The sequence below is a fragment of the Nematostella vectensis genome, chromosome 13, assembly GCF_932526225.1.
Source record: "Nematostella vectensis chromosome 13, jaNemVect1.1, whole genome shotgun sequence".
In the NCBI taxonomy this organism is placed as follows: domain Eukaryota; kingdom Metazoa; phylum Cnidaria; class Anthozoa; order Actiniaria; family Edwardsiidae; genus Nematostella; species Nematostella vectensis.
Genome location: NC_064046.1, coordinates 11,265,448 through 11,280,030, shown reverse-complemented (window position 1 = coordinate 11,280,030; position 14,583 = coordinate 11,265,448).

Below are 14,583 nucleotides of genomic sequence, written 5' to 3'. Positions count from 1 at the left end.
ATATCAAGAGGAGAACTATAATGCCCAGCGTTGATTAAAAGAAAGTACCTTTTCACATATATTCAAAATATTAGCGATGGTTCTTTTATTTATGCGGCCACCGTGAAGTAAAAAATCCGAAATGATAAAAAAAAAAACATAGCCTGGCTGTCTACTAACCACTTTGAATCCTGCTGGTAATTGTTTTACGATTACTGGTATGTTAAGCCACAGCACTGTTATTTTTACCGGATATATGGAGCCGTGAGATCTCATTACCCGCAAAATGATACCCTGTAAAGCACCGAACTTCATAGGATCTTTTAACACACTAATGGATAGAAAACCCTCAAAACGTTTGCGCTTTTATATGATTTTAAGTTATTTTTTCTAACGTTTGTTATGGCACTATCTTCGAGGGCAGCGAAAGCGTTTGGGGCGGTAACTAGTTTACCTATGAAAATTTTTTTGTGTTTAAAGGAGTGGCTGCGAATATGCTTTACCTGTAATGGGGGTTCACGAATAACGTTAAAGAGTTTCTGCTTGCCGCCATTTTGTCATCCAGTGCAAGGAAGCCTTCCTATTGGCTAATTTGTAAAAGCTTTTGCAATATTTGTGATTCAATTTGGTAAATGTTAGATTTGTTTTCAGATGGCTATTTCATAAGACTTCTTCACATAATTCCAATATTGATTCGAAACAGCACTTAAGGTGTGGTTGATGCACCTTTAGCAACGCTGGTTCCCTGCTAGCAGAGGCCTCTTTTCTTTGTATTTCGCTGGGCTGGCAATACAAAGAAATGAGGCCTCTGCTAGCAGGAAACAACGCTGGATATTAGTGCACTGATATCTAAAGAAATAAAGGATAAACGCATACACACACATTTCCACCCGCCATTATGCAAGTAATTTGTTATTCTGATAAACTATTAAAAACAGTTTTTAAAAAGGGCTGAACTATGTAGTATGGTCGTTAGGAGAAATGCTTTGAGCGGCGAAGGGCGGTGATGGCGGTGCCGTACTATATATATTATTGAAAGCAATAAATATATTTATAAAGTACTATTAATGTCTATCCTAATCACATCTTTGCTTTTCCACGCCTGGAGTTATACATAGAATTTCTGATCATTTTCTTGCATAACCTAATGGTGTTGATCCCTTCTTTTCTTGAATCGTAAAACTAAATTGATGATGTCGTTGTTTCTCTCGCTCACAACCACCACTTCATAACATGCAATTGATGATTAGCATATCAATAAATGACACGCGCACGTAGATACATGATCTACCAAGGACTTCTCTCATGCTATCGCACCGCGCGCAACCAATGGTCCGCCAGGGGATCATGGAAAATGAACAACGAGCTTCGAACGAGACGAATGAAGCAAAAGTTACAAAAACCGTTAAATCTCGCATGTTCTCACAAATTCCAACTCACAGTTTAAACGGCTTCCGTGCACATTAATGAAAATTGTTTCTTTATTTATAATCTATTTTCGTGCATTGCGCGTCAGTGGATGTCATTGTGTGGAAACGAATTGCATCTTCTACTTCGAGAGATTTCCGAGTGATAAAGAGAAACACAAAAAATATCTGGTCTATGCCGAATAACACGTTCATCCCCTTCGACTGTTTACATAAAAAAAGCATAGCCTATCACAAAAACGTTACAAATAATAACACGAGAGCTGGTAATCGAAATGACGAGAGCAGAGTAAACTTTTGTTAGCCTTAAGTAGAGTAGAACTTGACAGCTTTGACATGATGGAGAGAAAGATTAATTAAGGGTCTTCTCAAATGGCCTGAACCTCTTTTATCGAGGACACGTTCGCCGAATATAAAACCATCAAATCCATCTATATGCTATAGGTTGTACACTCAAATGCAAAACATTTTGTTTTGAAAGCTTTCTGCGATTTAAAACACTCGTTATTATCAAGATTGGGATCGCGTTTTTCCGTGCACGGTTTTCTTTTACTTTTTTGTAGCGATCCTTTTCCCATATCCTGTTTTTTTTTATATATATATGCTGTGCACCAGTCTTATCCCATAAGATTTTTAATGAATTATATTATTTTCCACGCTAATAAAAATATTTCTCGCAAAACATAAACAAACGCCACAGGGCGCCATAATACCTGAGCGAAATATTGAGCATTGTATTTTCGGTCCTGTATTCATTTGCATATCTACTTAGAAACTAAGTATTAGCTTTTGCCTCGACCTATTAGAATCCCCTCAGTGACGTAAATGAGCACTTTCCTTAAAGGGGCAGACCCGCCAGCGCTGGGCTATATATTGCACCAGGCCAGATTTGTCTTAAGTTAGTAGCAACACTACAAGCCGTGTATTGCAGAAAATTTAAGCATGAGTGCGGTTACGAAGCTGGACCATTAACTGAATTAGTTTACGAAGTAACAAATTGTACTTTGGTGGCCTTCAGAACTTTTATAAAAAGGGCTCGCATACAAGGGTGAATTTTATCGTTTTAGCGAAAGCATGAAACCGGAGATCGAAGACAGAACAGGACCGAAGATCTCTTATTCAAGGTATTTTAGTTTGAACGACATCAGGCATTCCCCTGCCAGTAGCCCCAAAGTTACGCGTGCTGTAAGCTTGCAGAGAATCAGCGAGGGTAAGCTAAAAAAAAAGACGAAGTTAGCGACGGATTTGATAGTGGCGGGAAAAAGCTCTAGTGAAAAAAGAGGAAGTGTATCAAAGGACTCGGATATGTGCCCAGGTGTGATTTTAGTCACACAGGGAAGTATAGCGAAGGAAGATAATTGTGAAAGCTTGATTCATGCCGAAAGAACAGTGGTTAAAGTTTGTAATAAAGTGACGTTCACGCAAAGCGAAGACCGCGCTGCAAAGCAATGGTGCGAATGTGGCAAAAACGAGGACACTCACACAAAAAATGCAACACAAAAAACGACTTTAATAAATAGACGCAGAGGATCAAGGAAAGTCAAGAATTTTATGGGCCTGTTAGAAGAGGAACCAAGCGAAGTAAGATGTAGCACGTGTCAGAATGAAATTCGAGAGGAAATGAAGCGAGAAAAAATTATCGAACTTTGGATGCAGTTCTTTGGATAAGTACGCCAGTGGTGATAAGAGAAATACGCTTCTTTCACAGAAAAACAATGATAAGAAACAATGCACTGTATATGCTTTCAATGACTTAACGCAGAAGATTATACTACAGTGCTTCACGGTAAATAGTTCAGTGCGATATATCATCAATTTGATAATCAAGACTATAGATTTTGGTGAAAAAAGCTTGCGTTCTTATAGAACGCTTTTAATATTTAAAAATATTGTCGAGAAAAGAAGTCACAGCAAAATAAAAGCCGATTATTTTACATAAAATTCATGAATGTAAATAAAGGATGTTTGTACATTATTGAATAAAAAGACGGATTTGTTTTTGCATGACTCACTACGAAACAGTTATAAAAACAATATTATGTATGGCAGCTATTTTCAAAATGGCTTTATTAAGTCAAAAGTTTAATATCTGTTTTAAACGCTCCCGTTCCTCCTTTTTTAGGTGCGGAGCGTATTTAAAAAGAGATAATTCAAAAATGCAAAATACATCCGCTTTAAGCGCCACTTTGTGTTGAAGACTGAACCGCGAGTCTTAATAAATGCACATGTGACAGCCTAAGAGGATAATGCCAGATCATTTTTTGTGGGCGTGCAATGAAGAATGTCGACCATATTATTAAAAAAAGAGATTAGAAGAGTCATTAAAGTATGAATCACCATCGTCGGCACAATGAATCTTAGCAGCACCTGAGGTTCTTTTTTCGAGGGTTTATTTTGGTTGGTTTTGTGGTGTAGCCTACATAAACTAGGCTTTCTAGTTTGTTTTCCGTGTGGAATTATTTGGCGCGCAGACAATAGGAATGAGGGGTCGGAAGATATTATTTCTATATATTGATACTAAATTTCTGTAGAATGAGACAATAAAAACAAGAAAGATTTAATAAAGGTGGCGGGGAGTGTTAATGATTATATTATGATGAGCCAATGTATGTGAACATAACATAAAATACGTTAGTTACTCTGTGTTAATGGCTTTTTCTTTTATTTGGCTTCAATTCTGTAAGAATTTCCGTCTGATGCTCTTCAATTTTGGTGTACGATGAGCAACACTTAGTAGGCGGGGTCTAAGACACCCTCTCCCTACCCCCCCCCCCCCCCCATCGCCCCTCTATAAACCCCCTAAAGCCATACTCCCTTTCTCTAAAAAGCACCAAAAGTATAACGTAACATGTTTCCAAGAACACAAGTGATTATTGCTTGGGTTAAGTTGCTTCCAATTTCTATTTTAGTCCAGTACCGCAACTTACGCGATTCAACCTACCAATGTTTTCGTCATATTTTACAAGTACAAAGCTTTCATCTTTCAGTGGACAGAAGCAAAAAATTGCAAAATTGAAATTGTAAGGTTGTGTTGGCTTACATTTTGTTTATATTTTGCCTAGAGACTCCTTGCATAATATAAAACAAAATAAGCTTTAGTATTTTTTGGTAGATTATCCATTCTTGAGATATGATTGAGCAAATTTGCCATAGATCGTAAAAAATTTCACCAAAATTGGGCAATTTCAGAAAAATCAAGAGTTTTACAATTTGCAATATCTCAATAGAACGGATTATCTACCAAAAATTACTAAAGCTTATTTTGTTTTATATTACACAAGGAACATCTACGCAAAGATCAAGCGAATTTAAGCTAACACGACCTTATAATATGAACTTTGCCATTTTTTGCTCCTTTCGCTTCTGTGCTGTTAGATGTTATCTGGTTATTAAGATCGACTACCAGCATCAATTCGAGAAGTTTCTTCGAAAAATTACAATGCAACGGTCACTTAATAGATCAAATAAACAATAAAGTAAAAGAATAAAGCTATTTTATACACCCAGTCAAAACAACAAAATGGATACCCGAAAAAAAAAATGATAAAAAGCTTTGAATGCGCCCTCGCTTTGAAAACAATGTGCTACCAACAATGAACATTTCTTTTAGACTGCACTTATAACCCGGAAAACGTCTCAAAACGGCTTAGGTACAGCCGGATGCCACTACTGATACCATTATTTTGTTCGTTTCTACTATTAGAGTGGATATTAAAAGAGTCTGCCACCTGGGGAATTTCCATGGGATATTTGAATACTCTAGTCAGAGCTTTCCAAGATTTGCACAAGAAAATTAAGGTTTTGAGTTCTTAACGCCTTGAAGGTCGTTTTTTTTTTTTTTTTTTGCACCTGAGATCAACGTCATGATAAAGCCTTGTCCAAAATGAAACACTCGCTCAATGTAGAGGCAATAACTTGAAATAGTTATCTATATTGCCATCTAATTCTACATAAGAGTTTGACAGGAAGTTAAAACTTTTGGAGAGTAAGTAAAATATATCACCAAAGGTCTTTTAAACATTTTCGAACGGGTCTTTTTTTTTTATTCATAACTTGTGAGTGACCGAAGAAATTATGTATCGGGTGCTTCCATGGTCAATCGTCCCCGTTTTTTTTTTGTAATAACAGTTGCTAACCAGCACTTTGATTTTGTATTATACTTTGATTATCATTGACCGCGAAGCATGTTGAAAAGAAGGAGGGAGGGAGGGAGGGCTGACAATTGAAAAAAAATATCATATTTAAAAACGAAAACTCGGTTCTGTTGAGTGACTTTCGTACAGATGAAAGAGCGGACTTGAAACCTGTTTCAAGCCTTTGTATTTTTAATTATTAATCATTATTTTTATTTTAAGCGCAAAAAGTGGTTGGGACGCCGCCCTCCCCCCCCTTCCGCTATGCCCCCCCCCCTTCCGCTATGCCCATACAGCAGGAGTCTACCTAGTTTCCATCTTTCCATGCACTCAGAGTTATTCTATATTGTTCAAATGTTTACAAAAACACATTTCTTTCTTACGCAATCATGATTATACAACGGTTTTGAGCTAACGTGCAGTCGATCTTATTGAAAACAAACATAGTTACAGTATTTAAATTGATAACTCGACAGTAATATTGTTACGTAACAGTATGTGGGTAAAATGCGCATGCGCTTGATGGAGTAGCACGTGCGATCTCTTTCCTAGAGCCCAAGTACCTTTTTGCCAGCGGCAACAGGCCCGTACCCAGGTTTTGTATTGGGGGGAGGGGGGTGCGAAATCCGAAAAAGTGGACCTAATTTTTCCGGGGGGGGGGGGGGGGGGGAGTTGGAGGGAGGGAGGGAGTTCTCTGATAAAAATCTGACCACACCCCAAAAAACAAAACGTTTTTTATGTCTTTGCAATATCTCTACGGGACGTTTATTGTCGGATTTAGCTACTTACCAGAGTGATCTATCTTATGCTTTATAGTTTTGTCTAAAAAACGAACGTCTATTGAGAACCGAAAGTGGACCTTTGGCCGTTGTGTGGGTATGTGGGGGGTGCGTTCGCACGCCCTCTACACCCCCCTTCCCCCCTGGGTACGGGCCTGGGCAAGGTACAAGCTCTGGGAACCAGGGACAAAACCTGTGGAATCACGCCACATTTTGGGTGACAAAGTCCCGTGCGTTCCGGCTTTTGTGGCAAAATGACAACAACGAAAGGCAACTTATTTGAGTCCATAATTAGTCCACGAACCGTTTGTTCTTGCAACACAAAACAATTTTGCTGGTTTAAAATAATTCGGAGGACGGAGAAAGTTACACGTTAATCCTTTTTTTTTCATGCAACAGCGTGCAACACCATAAAGAGACGTAACTTACAGCGAGCGTGTGAAAAGCAGACTTAAAAAAGTAGACTTAAGCAAATGAAGGGACGGAAACCTTCCCCTATTTCTTCCTTTTTCGCTTGGTTTGCGTTTTCACAAGCGCGTTATTCACTCACGCCCTCTCGTCTCCGCATCCTTTTCCGTTTGGTTCGCGTTCTCACACGCGCATATTCTCTCACTTCCTCACGTTTCCGCTTCCTTTTCCCCCTTGGTTTGCGTTTTCACAAGCGCGTTATTCACTCACGCCCTCGCGTCTCCGCTTCCTTTTCCCTCTTGGTTCGCGTTCTCACACGCGCATATTCTCTCACTTCCTCACGTTTCCGCTTCCTTTTCCCTCTTGGTTTGCGTTCTCACAAGCGCGTTATTCACTCACGCCCTCGCGTCTCCGCATCCTTTTCCGTTTGGTTCGCGTTCTCACACGCGCATATTCTCTCACTTCCTCACGTTTCCGCTTCCTTTTCCCTCTTGGTTCGCGTTTTCACAAGCGCGTTATTCACTCACGCCCTCGCGTCTCCGCATCCTTTTCCGTTTGGTTCGCGTTCTCACACGCGCATATTCTCTCACTTCCTCACGTTTCCGCTTCCTTTTCCCTCTTGGTTCGCGTTTTCACAAGCGCGTTATTCACTCACGCCCTCGCGTCTCCGCATCATTTTCCGTTTGGTTCGCGTTCTCACACGCGCATATTCTCTCACTTCCTCACGTTCCCGCTTCCTTTTCCCTCTTGGTTTGCGTTTTCACAAGCGCGTTATTTACTCACGCCCTCGCGTCTCCGCATCCTTTTCCGTTTGGTTCGCGTTCTCACACGCGCATATTCTCTCACTTCCTCACGTTTCCGCTTCCCTTTCCCTCTTGGTTCGCGTTTTCACAAGCGCGTTATTCACTCACGCCCTCGCGTCTCCGCATCCTTTTCCGTTTGGTTCGCGTTCTCACACGCGCATATTCTCTCACTTCCTCACGTTTCCGCTTCCCTTTCCCTCTTGGTTTGCGTTTTAACAAGCGCGTTATTTACTCACGCCCTCGCGTCTCCGCATCCTTTTCCGTTTGGTTTGCGTTCTCACACGCGCATATTCTCTCACTTCCTCACGTTTCCGCTTCCCTTTCCCTCTTGGTTTGCGTTTTAACAAGCGCGTTATTCACTCACGCCCTCGCGTCTCCGCATCCTTTTCCGTTTGGTTCGCGTTCTCATACGCGCATATTCTCTCACTTCCTCACGTTTCCGCTTCCCTTTCCCTCTTGGTTTGCGTTTTAACAAGCGCGTTATTCACTCACGCCCTCGCGTCTCCGCATCCTTTTCCGTTTGGTTCGCGTTCTCACACGCGCATATTCTCTCACTTCGTCACGTTTCCGCTTCCTTTCCCTCTTGGTTTGCGTTTTAACAAGCGCGTTATTCACTCACGCCCTCGCGTCTCCGCATCCTTTTCCGTTTGGTTCGCGTTCTCACACGCGCATATTCTCTCACTTCCTCACGTTTCCGCTTCCTTTTCCCTCTTGGTTCGCGTTTTCACAAGCGCGTTATTCACTCACGCCCTCGCGTCTCCGCATCCTTTTCCGTTTGGTTCGCGTTCTCACACGCGCATATTCTCTCACTTCCTCACGTTTCCGCTTCCTTTTCCCCCTTGGTTCGCGTTCTCACAAGCGCGTTATTCACTCACGTCCTCGCGTCTCCGCATCCTTTTCCGTTTGGTTCGTGTTCTCACACGCGCATATTCTCTCACTCTCTCACGTTTCCGCTTCCCTTTCCCCCTTGGTTCGCATTCTCACACGCGCGTAATCACACACGTCCTCGCGTCTCCGCTTCCTGTTCCATTCGGTTCGTGTTCTAGCACGCGCGTGGCTCGCGTTTTCGCGTGCTCGTTATCTGTCACGTCTGCCTTCTCAGTCTTGGTTCGCGTTTACGCACGCGCGTAATCTCTCTCGCCCCAACTTCCTTTTTCGCCCGGTTAGCGTTAATTTACATTCGCGTGTGACCTCTTACGTTTACCCTTCCTTCTCCATTTCCTAAGCTAGTAAAGCCATTGACGTATCACATGATATTCACCGACACTGTTGATTCACAACTCATAATTTACTCTTTCCGCCGCATCTCGGATTTTTCGATCACGTTAAATTCTGAAATCTTCGGGGGTTCGGCTAGTTTTCGAAAACTGTTCTTCGAACAACTGACGGAATTTAATTATAAGTGATGAGGATGAGATCCAAAATAAAGTTAGTTGCCCAATGTTTTGAGTACGCCATTCAAAACCGCTTTACATTAAAGGCAGGTATTTTTTATCATCTAGAAAGAATTTGAACATTTTTGCTTATCGGTTTTGTATGTTGGTTATGTGGTTATGTTACATCTAATGCAAAACAAAATTCGCCACAAAACTAAGGATTAAAAAAACTGTGGTGTTAAGCGTATTAGAAACCTTTGTTTGCTACTAAAAGGACTCGCTTATATTTTTAACAACCAAAGCGGTATGAAAGGAGAAAAGGAAAACAGCTTATCAAATTATGAAAGCACAGCAGGAATATTTCCATAGGAAAACTGTTTTGTCGCTTAACTCTTTATTATTAATCACCGTGAGGTTCCCGCTTGACAAATTATGCATTAGGGTATTTTTATGAATGTTGAAGAATTTCGTGCCTTAATTGAACATTCTTTCTCCTTTATGGCTTAGGAGTTGTTCAAAGATGGTAAAAATTATTCCGAATATATACCTCAATGACCACAGATGCGACACATACAAAAACCGATACACACCGATAAACGACGCCTAGAAGTCAATGTACTCAAAAATGGGTGTGTAAAAACCGCACTGCCCTGAATAACATAATGAGTAAAACTGTAGGATCAACAATTCCTTTAATACAGTAGAAGCAAGCCTATTATATCATGGTATTAAAAGTTTATCTCGGATATTGTGGGAATTTAAAGAAATCCAATACTCCCATCATATAGCTGCTAGAACATTTGACCATTTTTAGATGGGCAATTAGTTTACCATCAGTTTTTAGCCCGCTGTGTGTCTGCTGTTATGATAAATCACGGTTTTCGTTCATAGTAGCGTGTGATTGTTGAGTTTCGTTTAATTGACTTTGCATGTAGTGAGCTTTAATTCCTAAGGTATTCAAAGAGATCGCCGACGTAAATTACCACAGTGTGCTTACAATAACCGTTTAAACCGAAGCAGTCATGCAATGACAAGAAGAAGTTTCTGCAGATGAAAGAGAAGCAATGACAAACCTCTTTTGGACTCCACTAGGGTTCATTTCCCTCCTGCTAGTTTGCCCTGTTTATTTGGAGAATGGATTTGAAAGGGACGAAACTGGAACATTTGTAGGAGGGAACACTGTTTATTCAAGCGATGGAATGAAAGTGAGCGATCAAAACGCGAACAGCGATCAAAATTATCATCAAAAGTTTAACAAAACGGAGAAAATCAATTCTACTACGAAGAGTGAAAACGCGTCAAATGACATTTCCAATTCGTCAAATGTTGACATGTCTTTATTGACATACACTAGCCCAAATACCTCGCTTAACCCAAACGTCTTGGATCGGAAAAGATTTAGTAAGAAAGCCAAACTCGTGATGGCAAAAGAAGCAGGATTGGGTGAGCAACATAATACTTCAGAAGCAAATTATGACGAAAAAAGAAATCAGACTACTTGGGAAATGAAGAATGAGAATGCAGTACCACGAGGGAACGCAAAAGGAATGATTAGAAATGAAATATCATTGAAAAATAAGCAGAAAACGATTAAAGTGGAACCGAAAAGTGGAATAAACGAATTGAGCAACTCAAAATTGAGAGAGGAAAACAAACCGCGGCAAAATCCCCCGGAAATCTCTAAGAACTTCGCCGGGAACACACTTAGTCAGGAATTAAGAATTTATAGCCATAATTCATCTTCCCCCTCTCGGCCGCCAAAGATAATCGATGTTGGTTTAGGATTAAAGGCTAACAAAGGTTGTAAATTCCCTGGATTCCTTGTAACGTCAAAGTACTGCATATACAACAGTCCACCACCTGGAGAGATCTGCAAGTGGACTTATATGCTCGACGACAAAAGCCTTCTTTTACCTTTCCAAGAACTCTCTGCACTGCCTTACAATTCAATGAACTTGTATTTTAACAAAGACAGTTTCTACACCACAGAGAGATGGTTCGAGTTTCGCTGTCAGGAGAAAAGGGAAAATTCTTTTTTGTTGAAGGTGTCAAGGAGATTATCTAAAGAAGCTTTTAATTACATGTGCATAAAATTCCTGGAAAAAGGGCGCAATGTTGCTCAGATCCAGGTATCACCAGTGAGCGACACGGCAAACCAAAAACTCTGTCTTGACGGTACACTAAAAGCTTCTGAGCAGTTACTCATCGCAGACATAAACCGGCAAGTCCCGTCCTGCCCTGAACAACTCCAAGGCGGGTTCTTTATCACAAGTATCTACGACGCGGTAAACAACGCACATTGCATTTCCTGGACCGGAGACATTGCGGTATTCGAGTCTGATTGCTCATACAAGGAAGGTATACACATTGATTTGAGCTCGTTCAGAAATTGCCGTGGTTTCAACAAGGTAGGGGGTAGGGCGATGGCACGGATTTTGCACGAGGTCATGCTCCTTCGCTGTTACAGCACTACATGGGTCGATGGAAACTACACGTATGTTCTCCTTAAAAGAGAAGAGACAGAAATGCGATATGTCCACAGGGATCCCGATCATCCTTACGTGAATCACGAGCGCTTCTACTGCGTCAAGTTCAGGCGTTCACCGGACATTACAGGCATCGAGTTGTTCCTCTTTCTAGATTCTTCCTGTCGCCATGGTGTCACCGAGTCGACGTTGAATGGATCCTTCTTTAGGATGAGTCTAGTCTCACTTCGAGATGCAGAAATTACGGGGCGTTTTCAGGTTCTACTCAAGCAGGTTTACGCCCGATTTTCGCCCTTATTGCAAGGTAATTGGCTGGCAAAATCAGCAAACGGTGATACAGAGATAAACATAAAGTCCAATATGATTTCATTCTCCAAACCTGTTAGCTCGTACATGTGCTTGCAGTCTTATGGAGGAGGACTGGGTACCCTTCCTTGCACTGGAAACCTTTGGATGTCAACAGAAGGACAAATACTCAATTTCTCCCAAAACTACGTTCTTGTGTCTTCAGATATGCGCAATGGGTGTCGTGCTAGAATGGTAGGTCTAGGAGTTCTTGAGCCAGAGCAAGGTTCCCACATAGCCTACAGGTTAACAAAAGGTTACCCTTTGCCATGGGAGCTGTTATTCAGCAGAAACTTAAAGGAGTCTGTAGCCGAGGAACAGAAGACATTCTGTGAAAGTATTTACTTATTTTCACCAGACCCTTTCCCTCTTAGAGAAAGAAACATAGAAAAGGTTGCTTTTCGCAAAGAGTTGATCGGGAGGGATCTGCCTTATGTGTCTTGCCGCTTTGCTGGCCCTTTACCAAGGTGGTTTTTTGGCAAATTCCCGGTCCAGATTACCCGAAATATCCCAGATAAGAGCATAACTTGTACAGGTACGATTGACACGTGTGATAACCCAAATGTGTTTCGATTACACGCCGGGGTGCCATGCGCAAAGCTGGTAAACTTTGGATGTGTCGGGGTAATTTGGGGAACTGCTGATGACGAGGTAGACGGTAGACATTTCTTAATACAAGACCTAAGCAGCAAGGAGGTATATTGTGCAAAGCATGGCACTGGCTTCGAGATTATCAGGTCCACATCTATGCAATGTTTTGAGTTCCACTGGGGCGTTATAGCCCACCAAGGAAGATTTAGCGAGGAGATTAAGCTTTTGTATGAAGATAAGTACGATGTATGCCCGACTCAGTCGGTCACTACTCAGTCCACACATGGATATGATAAAGTAGAAGTGTTCATAACACACGATGAGCCGGCAACACAGTACACACCAGTGGAAAAGGCGCGGAGCTCGTCTGTTGCTCAAAAGGCAGTTATATTGGTTATTATAAACTTTATTTGTGTAACAACTGTGTGTTTGATATAACGGGCATAGTGGCGCATGCCTGTAATCCCGCTGCTTGGAGGCTAGGGATGTTGAATGGATTCCTGACAGCTGTCGAGCTATGTCGATCGGTTGTCGGCGTTAAGTCTGGCGTCAATGTTTTGCCTTGCGAGGAGTCTCGAGTCGTATCAAGAAAATGCCCAAAAATTGTCGTTTTTATCAAACACGGTCACTTCCATATAAGGAAACTAATATATTCCTTATTTGGAAAACCAGCATAATTCTTGTCATTTTTAAGGTTGCCGTACCGCAGGTGTTTCGTAAAAACTTTATGACTTGTAATCAAAGAAGAAAAGCAGTGACTGTGACCATCTTTAGTCAATGGAGAAAGTATATGAAAAGAAACTAAGATTCCTCGGTACAAGACCCCCAAAACGACAACGTTTTCTTCATATGCACCAGATTTAGTATTTTTTTAATATTGGGGGGAGGGGTGGGAGGGGAAGGCACGTGCACCCAGTGCCCCACCCCCTGCTTCGGCTCTCTAGATAGATACTTACCAGCAACCAGCACATAGTGATGGAAAAAAATATTTGCCGCACTTACTGATTCGCCTTGCTGCGATGAGATGGGTGCGTGTTCGATAGTTATTTTCTCAAAAAAAATAATGATATGCGTAATAATTCAATGCTTTTTACTGTGGCTTTCTTGACGAGGAACGAGTTCATCCATTAATCAGTTGGAGATCGATGGCAAGAGCTGACAGAATGGAGAACTGCGATTTCCAGCAGTACGTTTCCTTGCTCTTTGATCAAATCATGATACACATGAATGTAAAAACTATATAGTCGTCATATGAGTTTGAGACAATACGATTTATCACCATAACATTGAATACAATTTTTATGGCTTATTCTTAACAGAAAATAGAGGAATATTAATGAACTGACACACACGTCTCTGAAAGACGGAAGACTGTCCGTCGTCCAGAAATGTAATAGTTCCCTATTTTCTGCCGGAGAATATTAAAAAATTAAAAATTCCTCTTACGACAAGGCCTGGACTCTATACAACACACATTTTAAAGATTTAAGAATCTTTATCTGGATGTCTAATTCATGATATATATTCACCTATTACAAATAACGTTGCACCCGCAGAATCTGTGTATCGTAACCCGCAGTGCTTCATGGGTATCAAGCAAATAAGGGCAAATAAAAATATAAATCCAGGTTTCAAAAGCTGTAGAATTCTTTTTTACATTCTTATGAACATTCACATAGCTTTCAGATACAAGATTCAGCCGTTCATAGGTTACCCGTGAACCATCGCGGGTTACGACACAAGTTTTCTTGAGTGCAACCTTATTTGTAAAACGTTGAACTGAATTATTATAATAAACATTTTTTTATTTCACACCAAACCTATTACCTTCTATACCGCCCTTAAGACCTATCTGGTGTATTCTGAAGCCGCTGGGGCGAGCGTGCGGGAAACATTTGATGCTCCAAAACGTTCTGGTCCGATTTTTCAAAATGGCCTACAAGAACCGTAGTAAACGCGTGGAAACTCTTGACGTGCACAGTTCTAGGGCGATAAAAAGAAAAAATATATATATATTGAAGCCGACTTCCAAATGGGGAATTTATTGAGCGGAGCTTGTAAGATTGATTTGTATGTCCCTCCCCCTTCCCCCCCCCCCCCCCCCCCCCCCGCCCCCACTCCCAACTTTCACTGGAGGAACGCTTTTTCAGGTAAAATTACCATACCTGTCAACCCCAGACTCATACCCAGACGCTAATTAAATATGCGCGCACTCATCTTCCTTCCCGGACATCCTTGCGCGCACTCTTTTTTCCT